Below are 12,359 nucleotides of genomic sequence, written 5' to 3'. Positions count from 1 at the left end.
AAGCCCCTGCAACACCACACCATGTCCATCCCCAGGGCTATGATGTTCAAAAACCTTGTCTTTGCCGCAACCAAGTCCCCTTTCCCAGCAAGGACCTCCCAAGGGTCTTCAGCTTGCCCTGGTCACTCTAATGGGGCTCCAGGGCCATCCTCCATGTCCACCACTGTGACTCCCCTGGGTCACGGGCTCAAGTCCTCCCCTCAAATTTGGTTTCAGACCAACCTGACAGCACGAGTCCTGCTAAGCCCAGGAGCATCGAGGTAGCTCCAGGTTGAGTGGCCCTGATGCCCAGCTTTCTGCCCTCTGTCTGCCCCTTCCTCTTACTACGGGATTCCAGGTGTGGGGAAGGGATTCACAGGTGGCCCTGGCCCACCACCTGGAGAGGAGTCTGCTCTCCCTGTTGGCCCAGACCCTCAGAACAGATCCCTCCACCTCCCCACACGGGCCCTTGTGTGGTGGGTCTGCCTGGGCAGCAGACAGCTCCCTACCCAGTGGATTTACGTGGCCTCCCGAGCTCACGGGCAAGTCCCTTCCCCAAACTGGGAATTTGGTGTCCTGGATCTCTGTTCCCTCCATCTTCCTAATGTGCCCTTTTCCTTCCCGACTTGAGTTGCCAGATCCTGTGAATAAAAATGCAGGATGCCCAATTAAATGTGAATTTCAGATAATTTTTCAGCTTAAATATGTCCCATCCAATACTTAAAAATTATTCATTGCATATCTGAAATTCACATTTAACTGGGCATCTTGCGTTTTATCTGGCGACCCTATTCTCAACCCTTTCCAGGACCTTTCTGCTGCCAAGCAGGTGTCTCCAATTCCTGAGCTCCTGCCTTGCGCCCCAGTTTCGGAATTAGACTCCTTAGTTTGCCACTACTTTTTTTTGAGACTGGTTCTGCCTTCCCCACCCTACCCAGCCATCCAGAAGCAACCGCTGGCCTTTCCAGAAGCTGTTAGCCCCCTTGAGCATCTGCCTTCACACAGCCACCTTCCCTCTGTGTATCTCTGTCCAAATTTCACAGTTGTTATAAGGACACCAGACATTGGATTAGGCTCCACCCTGACCCAGGATGACCTCATCTTTGACTTGCTTGTATCTGTAAACACCCTATTTCCTAAAAAGGCTACATTCACAGGTACCAAGGCTTAGGACATCCACATCTTTTTAGGGGGACGCAATTCAACTCTGTTTGCTATTCTGGAGAGGGGTGGAAGCAAGCACTGCTGGGTGCACAGGTCGTGCCCTCCGCACAGGAGCATTCCCTGCTAGGCGGTCCTGGAGAACCATTCCTGAGTATTTCAGACAACATCATCCCTGCGCCCCCTAGAGATCACACAGTTCCTGCAAAGGGCTCGTTTTCAGATCCCAAACTCACTAGGTCCTCACATTTGGAGCCTTTAAAAAAAAATTACTTAAGATTTTATTTATTCATTTGAGAGAGAGAGAGCACGAGCTAGGGGGAGGGGCAGAGGCAGAGGGAGAAGCAGACTCTCCGCTAAGCAGGGAGCCCGACATGGGGCTCAATCCCAGGACCTGGAGATTAGGACCTGAGCCGGAGGCAGATGCCCAACCAGCTGAGCCTCCAAGGTACCCCCATTTAGAGCCTTTTAGAGTGGTCTGGGCCCAGGCCAGTCTCCTGAAGAGGTAAAAAATATCTGGGTCTGAAATCACTCAACCAACCAATTTAGGCACTAGGGGTAGGTACAGAAAAGACAGCAGAGGCTTATGACCTCCTGGGGAAAGGGGAGCCACGGCTGACCCCCAGGTGATGAGCTGCACTTGGGAAAGGCCTGGGGGAGGGCTGCAGGAGCGGGGGCAAGGGAATTGAGGTCAGTTGGGGATCAGGGACAGCTTCCCCGAGGATGGGGTATTGCAGGGGACCCCTGGGGGATTGTAGGACCCAGGAACCACATGTGGGAGAGGCCGGTAGAAAGCACACCCTTTCAGCTGGGAGGTGGGGCTGGTGAGGCAGTGCAGAGCCCGGCCCAAGCCCGGCCCCAAACAATTGTTTCATCAGCACCTAATAGATACACACTGTAGAGCTAGGCGGGGAGCTTTGACCCTGAGCGAAAGAGCTCTGCTCCTCACCCTCAGGGCACAGAGTGCCTCCAGCATGTGAGAATGGGAGATTCTCGGTCCTGGCTGCAAATTTGAATAACCTGGGGGTAGCTGAAAACCCCCACGGATACAGGCCCCAGCCCAGCGAGTTGGATTCAGGTGGTAAGGGGTGGGCTGGACACTAGGGTTTTTCCAAAGGCCCCAAGGTGATTCTAGCGTGTAGGCAGGCGTGAGGGTCACCGGTATGTAATCCCCCCAGAGATCATTTGAGGAGTCAACTGAGGCCAGGAGGAAGAGGAGGAGGCCAGGTAAGGGAAACTGGGGAGGACACCGGGAGGGAACAGCAGGTGAAGAGCCTTAGCGGGCGGAGAGAGCAGAAGGATCTTAAGCCAGGGAGCGGCCTGCTCAGAGCCCAGTCTCAGAGGGTGGCGGCGGCGGGACTGGGCAGCAGACTGAGAGAGGAAGACAGAGATGAAGGCAGCCTGGACTCAGGTAAGACCTGGGTTATCTGCTGTTTGTTTGCTGAGTGGGATGAGGAGTTGGAATTGCCAGATGTCAGTGGTCATCTGGGCAAGGGAGCCAGGCTTCTCAAAGCCTTGCCGGGAGGATCTACTCCAGCCACCGCGTCTCCAGAAAATGACTAAGCTTCGCGCAAAGGTGGGCAAAGCCACTCCCGCAGCCCCTCACTTTCACGCCCGCCCGGGGCCCTCCGGGGCGACAGGTGCGGCGCCAGCCCCCGCCGGCGGCCCTCCCATTTCCCAGTCCTGGGGAAGCGGGATTTGGTACCATCCCTCCCCTGTCACTGTGCCTGATGCAGTGCGTCGCCCGCAGGAGGCAACGGCGAGGTACTTCTTCTTGGCTTCCGTGTGCTTAGGGCTTACCGCGTGCCAGGCAGTGTGCCAAGTGATTGGTGCGCACTGGGTCCTGTAATCCTCACAACCACTACGAGGTGGGTGGTAGTGATAGCCCCATTTTACAGATGAGGAAACTGAGCCACCACAGGTGCCCTAACTCGCCGCAAGTCACCCGGGGTTCACACCCAGGCAGCTGGTAAGAGGAAGGAGTCATCCCAAAGCGGGACTCCACTGACTAGCCCGGGGAGTGGGTTCCTCAGAGCAGGGAGGCGTCGCTTCCAGGCTGGAAAGGTTTCAGGGAGAAAGGAGGACGCTTGCCGAGCCCTGGAGCGGGGGCCAGCTCTCCGTGGGCAGAGGGGCTGTGAAGAGTGCCGTGGGAGCGGGTACATGGAGGTAGGAGCTTGTGTACGGAACGATGGTCGTTTCCCTGCGACTCAGCTGGGGCTAGCCGGGCCCTGCCTTACAGTGGGCTGAGGGTCACGATGCTGCAAGCCCCCTAGGACAAGATTATGGCCTCTAGGGCCCGGAAAGCCCAGAGCCGGCTTCAAACCAGCCCTTCCAGGAACTAACCCAGTGGCTGGACTTGGGCTGCAGGAATTTCCCCGTCCCTCCCCCTGCCATCCCTGCTGTGGCCCTGGCTTTCACTCCAAGCTCTTTGCTATTGGGTTCTGATTTGGGCTCCATGACATTGATGTGATCTCTGGGTTTAAAAAAAAAAAAAAAAGCTAGAGCTCTTAAAAGGCCCAAACCCAGAGGGCAAAGGTGCTGGAGCCTGAGCCCACTTTCTCCAGCCTGTTTGATGGCACTAAGCCCAGGGGAGCCTGTGAGATCCTTCTCCCCTGCATTCTAGCCCCACTGGCCCCTCTGCCCCACTCGGCCTTCCCAGCTTATCCAGTCCAGCAGGCTACCCCCGGACCAAGAGCTGGCATCTGCTGGTCCCTGACAGTGTCTGGGCCAGACCTCGGTACTCTGGCCGGCAGTTGTGGGTGGGAGTGTGTTTCGGAGGAGCGAGGGGAGAGGGATGTTGTGAATGTCCGTTTTGGAGGCAGTCAGGGCCAGAAGGAGTCAGGGAGAGCATCTAGTCCAACCTGTTCTGAGGTTGGGGTGGAGACAAAGGACATCCACCTCCTATATCTCTGCGTCCTCTGCGGGATCCAGCCCCAGGGCTGAGCACCAATCAGTGTTTATACTCAAAGTCACAGTCAGGAATGATAAGGGGTGGTAAAGGCTCCAAAGATAGCCATCGTTGATTTACTCCCTCCCTGTGTTGCATGCAGGTCTCTCCCCTGTTGAGAGGTGGAATTGATTTTCCCCTCCTCCCAACTTTGGGCTGGCCCTGGGACTACTCTGATCAATAGGATGTAAACATGCATCATTTGTGGCAGAAATGATCTCCTGGGACGTCTCATCTCTAGCCCTACGAGGCCACAAGGAAACTTGTCTCCTTCCTCTCGAGCTGCGCCCTCTTGGAGGCCATGCTATGAGGAAGCCCAAGCAGCCCCACGGTAAACAGAGGTCCCAACCCAGTATAAGTGCCAGTCATGGGAGGGAGGCCACGGTGGGCCTACCAGCCATCCCGACACCTGAGCCAACAGCCGATGAAGCACAACTGCCTGGCCAAGCCCCAGAACCAGAAAAGGGTCTTGTTTTCAGCCTCCGTGTGTTGAGGTAGTTGGTCACTCCGTGTGTTGAGGTAGTTGGTCACTCCGTGTGTTGAGGTAGTTGGTCACTCCGTGTGTTGAGGTAGTTGGTCACTCCGTGTGTTGAGGTAGTTGGTCACTCTGTGTGTTGAGGTAGTTGAGGTAGTTGATGCACGGAACAGCGGGTCCTTGGGAGCTGGCGCTCTATCAGGCCCCCTCTCACAAGATCCATCTTCCCCAAAAGGAACCCACCCAAGCATCTTGGGGAATGACTGGGTCTGTCAGTCCTCTGACCTCCCCCAGGCGGATCTCTAACCGTGCAGGAGCCCCATGGAGAAGCCGGAGTGTCCATGAGAGCAGGCTCACCTTTAAGGAAAGGACAAGTCCCCAGGGCTGGAGCTGCCTAGTGGTGGGGCTCACTAAGGCTCCTGCCTCGTTTGGGGTCTTCTGAGGTGGCCTGATTTTTTTTTCAGCCCGTGGCCCACCTGTGAGCCCTCCTGGCTCCTTTAAAGTCCACAGCTGCCTTGAACCATCTTGTTAAGAGTGAATGTTCCACAAGCAAGTGGAGGAGTCAGGGAAAGGGAACTGAACTAACCACCGAGAAGGAGAAGAAAGGAAAAGACCAAACCATACTAACCCGAAGTATGAAGAGCAGCCTTAACTTAAATGTTTACAGGTGTGGCCTTCTCTAAAAAGTTTTCAAGTCACATTTTTTTTTTCCTCCTATTAATGGCAGCCTTAAATTTAGAGCTTTCATGCTGGCAAAGGGACCAGGAAACCTGACCAAGGGGAAGAGTGTCAGGTTGCTATGAGGGAAAGAAGGTCAAGTGGTGTCTCAACCCCCTGCTAACTTTAGCAGTGAATAATGGAGAAGGTGTTCAAATTTTAATTAATGCGGGGCTGTGGCTAAGAGCTAACCAACTCTCCCGCTTTGTAGCTAAGGAAACTGAGGTTAACTGATGACTGAGGAAACACTGGGCACGGCCCCTCCCACATTCATCCAGCATCGTGCAAGTTTTAACTCCTCCATGCAAATAACCACCAGGCCACAAACCTAGAAGCCACAACTCTAGTTGTATGTAACTTGCTGTATCAGCGAGCTCTTATTGCTAGGTAACAACCCACCCTCAAAAGGTGGTGGCTTGCAACAGGAGCCATTCATTATTTTCACCATTTTGTGGGTCGGGTGGCAGTTCCTCTGCTGGGTGTGCCTGGACTCACCCACGGAGCTGCATTCAGCTAAAGGGGCAGCTGGGCTGGAAGGTTCAAGATGGCCACACTGATGTTGTAGCAGGTGGTCCTGGCTTTCAGCTGGGAGACCCGTCATGGCCTCTCATCCCCCATCAGCTAGACTGCCTTCCTTACACGGTGGGCTCAGGACAGGGCTCTAAGATATCACAGGAAGAAGCTGCAAGGTCTCCTGAGACCCAAGCTTGGGTATTTACTCAACATCACTTTTGCCACATCCTACTACTAGTCAAGAGAAGCCAGATGGCCCATCCATGTCCAAAGGGGGTGGGGTGTAGACTCTGCCTCTGGAAAGGGAAAGCAGCAAAGGATGGGGGACTTTTATTTAATCTACCACGCCTGTCTCTTTAAAATTACAACCCTCCCTCCCACCCCCAGAACGTCCTATCCTTCCTCCCTGTTGAGTTTTCTCCCTAGTACTTATCACCATCTGATACAGTATATGGTTTGCTTATTTAAGAATGGAAGCTCCGTGAGGGCAGGGGGCTGTGTTGCTTAGTCCCTGCTATGGCTCCAGCACCAAGAACAGGGTCTAGCACATAGTAGGTGCTCAGTGAGGGTTTGTTAAAGGAATGAATGATGGGATGCTCTCACTATTGTGCTATATGGAGGTGGGGATGGCCTGATCTTTGCAGCTTAGGAGCTCTGTGTTCTGGAACCAGCTCTCAAACTTTTAGTAGAGTTTCACAGCATCGTTGCCAATGCAAAAGCTCAGTATTAAAAATACTGAGTATTTTTACATACATTTAGAAAACAGAAGTTAGACCATGTCCTTACAGCTGCTCACTCCTGGAAGGAGACAAAACCAGGCTCTTAGGCCTGCCAGCTAAGTGGACCCGGACAGACCCACAGTGACCCCACCAAGGAGCAACCCCAGTGCACCCAGGGTTGGCTGTGACTCAGAGTAGGGGGTCAGAGAGCAAAGAACATAACTTATCTACTTTTTTTTTAGGTTTTTGTTTTGTTTTGTTTTTTAAGGTGCTTTTATAAAACAGACTTTACTTTTTAGAGCAGTTGTAGGTCCACAGCAAAAGTGAGTGAGAATTCCCGTATTACCCCCACCCCCATGCAGAGCTTCCCTCACGATCAACATCCTGCACCAGACTGGTAGAGGTTACAGTCGGTGAAATGATCCACTTCTAAGGATGTGGGAAATGCTCATCCTACAATGGTAAGTGAGAAAAATCAGGACACCATGAAATATACAAATGTGAAAATAGGAGTCTGACTCTTCTGTGTTCTATATGCTCAATTTCATCAAATTCACCAATTAAAAAGCTAGTTTATGTGCCATTAAAAAGGGAAAAAGTACTACCAATTAATTATAAGACTCCATCAACTAATCAGTTGTCATCCTAATTTCTAATTTGTTAAAATGTGAGAAAAAAACCTGTACCTGAGAATAAGTAAATTACGGTGTGTTCTATACACACAATGAAGTTGGATGTTTACCTTATACGCATACAAAAATCAACTCAAAATGGATTAAAGACCTAACGTCTGACCTGAATTGATATAGCTCTTGGGAAAAAAAATAGGGGAAAAGTTTCATGACATCAGATTTGTCAGTGACTTCTTGGATTTGATTCCAAACGCACAGACAACGAAAACAAAAACGGACAAATGGGAATGACTACACCAAACTTAAAAAACTTCTGCACCGTAAACAATCAACAGAGTGAAAAATCAACCTACAGAATGGGAGAAAGTATTAGTCAACCATATATCTGATAGGTTAATATCTAGGGTATCAGAAAGAACTCCTACAACCCATCATTTAAAAAATAAAAATAACCAGAATAAAAAATTGGCAAAAGACTTAAATAGACATTTCTTCAAATAAGATACGCAAATGGGCAACAAGCTATATGAAAATATGCTCAACATCACAATCAGGAAAATGCAAATCTGACCATAATGAGATACTACCTCATACCCATTAGGATGACGAGTTAAAAAAAAAAAAAAAAAGTGCTGGCACAGATGTGAAGAAATTTGAACCCTTTGTGTACCATTGGTGGGGATGTAACAATGTGCAGCCACTATGGAAAACAGTATGGAGGTTCCTTGGAAAAATTAAAATTACCATAGGATCCAGCAATCCCACTTCTGGGTTACATATCCAAAAAATTGAAGACCTATTTGCATACCTGTGTTCACTGCAGCATAATTCACAATAGCAAAGTGGTCAAAGTAAACTACATGTTCACTGAGGGATGAATGGATTAAAAAAATACAACGAAATATTGAGCTTTAAAAAAAAAGGAAATCATGTCATATGACAACATGGGTGAACCTTTAGCACATTATGCTAAGTGAAATAAGCCAGGAACAAAAAGACAAATACTGTAGGACTCCACCTGCTATCCTGAGCAGTCCAACTCTGAAACACCGTTAAGTAGAACAGTGGTTGCCAGGGTCTGGGCAGAGGCTGGGAAGGGGAGTCCTTTACTGTTCGGTGGGTAGAGTTTCCTTAATAAAACTTCCATTTGTTGCCCAACCACGTCCAGAGAGTAGACACTGCATTTTTAAATGGTCAAGATGGTAAATTGTATGTTTTTTTAACTTTTTTTTTTTAAGACTTTATTTACTAGAGAGAGAGAGAAAAAAAAAAAACAGCATGAGAGGGGAGAGGGTCAGAGGGAGAAGCAGGCTCCCTGCTGAGCCGGGAGCCCGATGTGGGACTCGATCCCAGGACTCCAGGATCATGACCTGAGCAAAAGGCAGTTGCTTACCCAACTGAGCCACCAAGGCACTCAAACTGTATTTTAGCACACACAAAAATAGCTTAGTTTCCCCAAATCGCCACAATCTATACTTTTTAAAAAGTTCTATAAATAAGCAATAATGACTTTGGCAGTGGCGGTGGTGGGGTGAGCAATGGTGCCATTGGTCTGATTTGTGTCCTGCCCCCCACCCCCACCCGGGGCTCTGGCCTGCAGGAAGGAGGGCTGGAGGCCAGCAGTTGCCCACGTCCTGCCCTGGGGAAAAGGCTCTTCTACCCACCTCTCCTGGAACAGACACTGTGGCCACAGGCCAAACGAGGACAGAGGGACCTAATTCCTCTAAAAAAAATTTTTTTAAACAAAATGCAGTATCTACAATAAAGTATACAACATCATAATCACCCATATTCCCACCGTTTCGGCTTCTTGCCTTTCATAGAACAGAAACCAGACATTACCAACAAAGTTCCTTTTGTCCCCTTTCCCCAGTCTTCTTTATATTTTACGCTTACCTACTTTGCACGTCTTTCCCTTTAATAAACGGTTTGTATTGTCCTATATCCTGCTTTTTAAAAAATCACACGTGCTTTTGCGCACTACCTACGCTGACCATCATTCCTATGAATCTAGATCATTCCTTTTAATAAGTGACCCACAGTTCCACGGCACGGACAGACTATCAGCTTCCTCCATCCAGGTGGCCTCTCGGTGTTCACTCCCACTGGCACTGTCGCCGCGAACGACCCTGGGGTCATATTCTGGCGCGGCCCCGCCGGTTCCTCCCGGGCAAGGCCATCTCGTCTACACAGATATTTACGCGGAGCCTCCCGTGCCCGGGGTGGAAGGGCAAGGGCGGAGCGTGAACAAGCCAGGGAAGGTTTTCCTTATGCAGGCCGCCGCTCCTGCGGGGTCAGCGAGGGAAGGTCCTCTCCCCGCGCCCCCAGGAGCCGGGCCCTCGTCCCTCCCGGCTCCCTGCAGTCCCGTCCCTGCCTGCACTGTCCTCGCCCCCTCGGCTCCCGGTGCGCTCGGCCCGAACCCCCGTCGCTGCCTGCGTAGCCTGCAGACCAGACTACACAGAAAAGACCCGGCCAAGGTCACACGGCGGCACGCGGCCGGCCCCGGCTCGCTCGCGGCCGCGGTCTCCGCCTCCGCTCGCGTCGTAGCAGGCGCTGGTCGGGTTTTTTCTTCGTCTGGGCTCCCGGCCCCGCCGCCGCCGCCACCGCCACCACTCCCCGCCCCCCCGCCCCCATCAAATCCCCGGCTGCCCCTGCCCGGGCTCTCCCGAGTACGCGGGAGGAGGGCGGGGCCGGGCCGGGCCGGCGAGCCACGAGTTTGGGGTCCCGCCTCAGACAGGAAGCGGGCTCTTGGCCTCGGCCCTGAGCCGGCCCCGAGCGTCGGGCGGCGCGGGGGCTTCGGCGGGCGGGGCCGGAGGGGCGAGCGAGCGGGCGGGCGGGCGGGGCCGGAGGCGGGGCGCCGCCCTTCCCGCGCCTGCGCTGCCTACCCTCCACTGAGAGCTTCCACCGCTCGCTCGGCTGTCAGGCGCGGTGGCCAAGTGGTAAGGCGTCGGTCTCGTAAACCGAAGATCGCGGGTTCGAACCCCGTCCGTGCCTGGGGCTTGAGGTTGGGACTTGGCGGTGGGGTTCCCTTACCTCCACGTGCGCTGTCCCTTAATTACGTGGCGTTTTTTACTTTTCGGCTTCTGTTCGGGCGTCCTCGGTCCCTCCCCTCCCCCCAGGCTGCACAGTCACGGGCGCAGGCCCGGGCTCACCGGACCGCTCGTGGATTTGCTCGGTCCTCGCTACGCCGCGCCTCGCTGGCAGGACTGGCATTTCGCCCCCCACCCCGCCGCCCCACTCGCCCTGCCGCACTACACCGGCCGAGACTCTTCTGGGTTACCTGTGATACCGGTGGGGACACCGAGACCCCAGGGAAAGGGCCCACGCTAGGCACTGATGTCGCCAGCGGGGGAGGGGCGGTCCCGTGTCGCTAGGTTTGCGTGTCTTAAGGGTGGAGAACTTTCCAGAAAGGATGTTGGAATCTCTGGAGCCGAGCGGTGTTTTCTGGCTTGTGTGTGTTCCTTGAAAGGTGAGTTATCCACCTGTGCTCGCTGTCTGCATTCTTGTGTAGAAAGCCAACACATCACTCAATTGGTGGGCTCTTAGGCCTTTCCCCGCCCTCCTTGTGAGCTGTCAGTTTGAGTCTGGTGCCTGCCTGTGTGATCCTTTCAATCTGGCCCCTAGCCGGTTATGACACTCCCAAGTCATCTCTAGGATAAACAACCCAATTTAGTATGACATGATATTGAGGGCCTCTCATTCCTGAATCACTCTAGTCTGTCTGTCCCCTTCTATAATTGTGATCCTAAGCACTGAAACTACTACTCCCGAGATAGTTTCATGAATGGAACTTCGCCTCCCTCATTCTGCATCCCATACTTCTATTATTGTGACCCCAAATCACATTACCTTTCCAGAGGCCCCACTGCACAGTTGACCATGGGGAGCTTCAGGTGGATTGAATGTCAGCAGAGTCTCTGAGGTAATGTCTAGAGTTACCAGAAGACAAGGTATGGGGCTCAGGGAGCAGGGAAATATATTGATCTTTTCCCTAAGATGCCAATAAATGGAAGAAATGCTCTTGGCTTTTGAAGGGAATGCTGAGCTAAGGACTCAGTGTTATCATGGAATTGTTAGTAAATGCAAATGGAGACAGATTCCAGATATTCAGAAATAGGAAGAGGAAAGGTCCCAAACTACAGGATATTGCCTTGAATCTTATCCCTTATCCCTTAAACTGGATTCCTGATGAGAAGAAACTCAAGGTTAGACATTGGGTTTTCTGCAGTAGCTGGAGTAGAGAATTTCACCCTTGCAGGGGTCGGTGATGAACCAAGCTGAAATCAATAAAAGAGGGTCAAGGTGCAGAGGAGATCAACATACAGATGTTGGAGGAAACATGGGCCCCTAAAGGTAAAGGGTCAGAAACAAGGGTCAAGTATGGATCCCAGGTTAAGGTGGGTGAGGGGAGATGGAAGTGAAGGAAGGGCAGATCCAAGTACCAGGGTGAGCATGGGAACAGAGGTCTTGAGGTTACCTTGAAGGCCCACGGGTATCTATAGTCACCTCTGTAGGCTGCGGGTGGGTCATTGGCTTAAAGAGTGAGGGCCCAGGCAGAAAGAGATACCTATGTTGAGTTCATGGCATGACCTCCATTAAATCACTGACACACCCTGGACTTCAACTTCCTTAGTTGCAAAACTGGAAAGTTGAAAGAGATGTTTCCTAAGTACCTTGTGGCCTGAAATACAGTTTCTGCCTCAGAGCCCGGACCTTGGAGAGAAGCAAGGGGCCCTCAAGGTGTCCCACCCATCTTTCTCATGGCTGCCAAGGTGGTGGAAAATAGTAGTCCCTTTCACATTGGGCCTGGTCATCATGACCTCATGAGGAGCTCGATCTGACTCCGGCTCGCCCATCCAGAGAGTTACAGTCAGTCCCCCTGATGGGCAGGACGAGAGCTGCAAAGGCCCCCATTCCTGATATACTGTAATCTGTCCCCTTCTTTAATTGTGACAAGCAGCACTGAAGAGACTTGTCCAGAGATAGTTGCACTGACTGCCAGTTTCCCCCTTGCTCAGACCTCCTCCCTATATGCTCCCCCCAGGGTCTAGAACAGAACACAGGACCTCTGGCTCTCCACTTTGAGACGGCCATTTGTGGGCAGCTAAAACCTCCGGGATATTTTTAAAAATATATACTACTATAGGTCAGGCCTCTTCCTTCCTATACATGAATATTACTTAACTTAAAAGCAGAATTTGGCATGTATATCTATT

At 52.0% G+C, this 12,359-nt stretch overlaps 1 non-coding gene across 1 annotated transcript; it reads left to right on the top strand.

Moving 5' to 3' along the window:
- The first annotated feature begins 10,065 nt into the window (after window positions 1–10,065).
- TRNAT-CGU (transfer RNA threonine (anticodon CGU)) lies at window positions 10,066–10,137 on the top strand. The gene has a single exon. It is a non-coding gene; the product is annotated as a tRNA-Thr (tRNA).
- The last annotated feature ends 2,222 nt before the right edge of the window (window positions 10,138–12,359 follow it).

This window comes from Eumetopias jubatus, unplaced genomic scaffold (genome assembly GCF_037043125.1).
Source record: "Eumetopias jubatus isolate StellerSeaLion01/CBP00866 unplaced genomic scaffold, mEumJub1_p1.0 scaffold_10, whole genome shotgun sequence".
Taxonomy (NCBI): Eukaryota; Metazoa; Chordata; class Mammalia; order Carnivora; family Otariidae; genus Eumetopias; species Eumetopias jubatus.
Note: the sequence above shows the minus strand (reverse complement) of the source record. Positions and strands in the feature narration are given on the sequence as shown.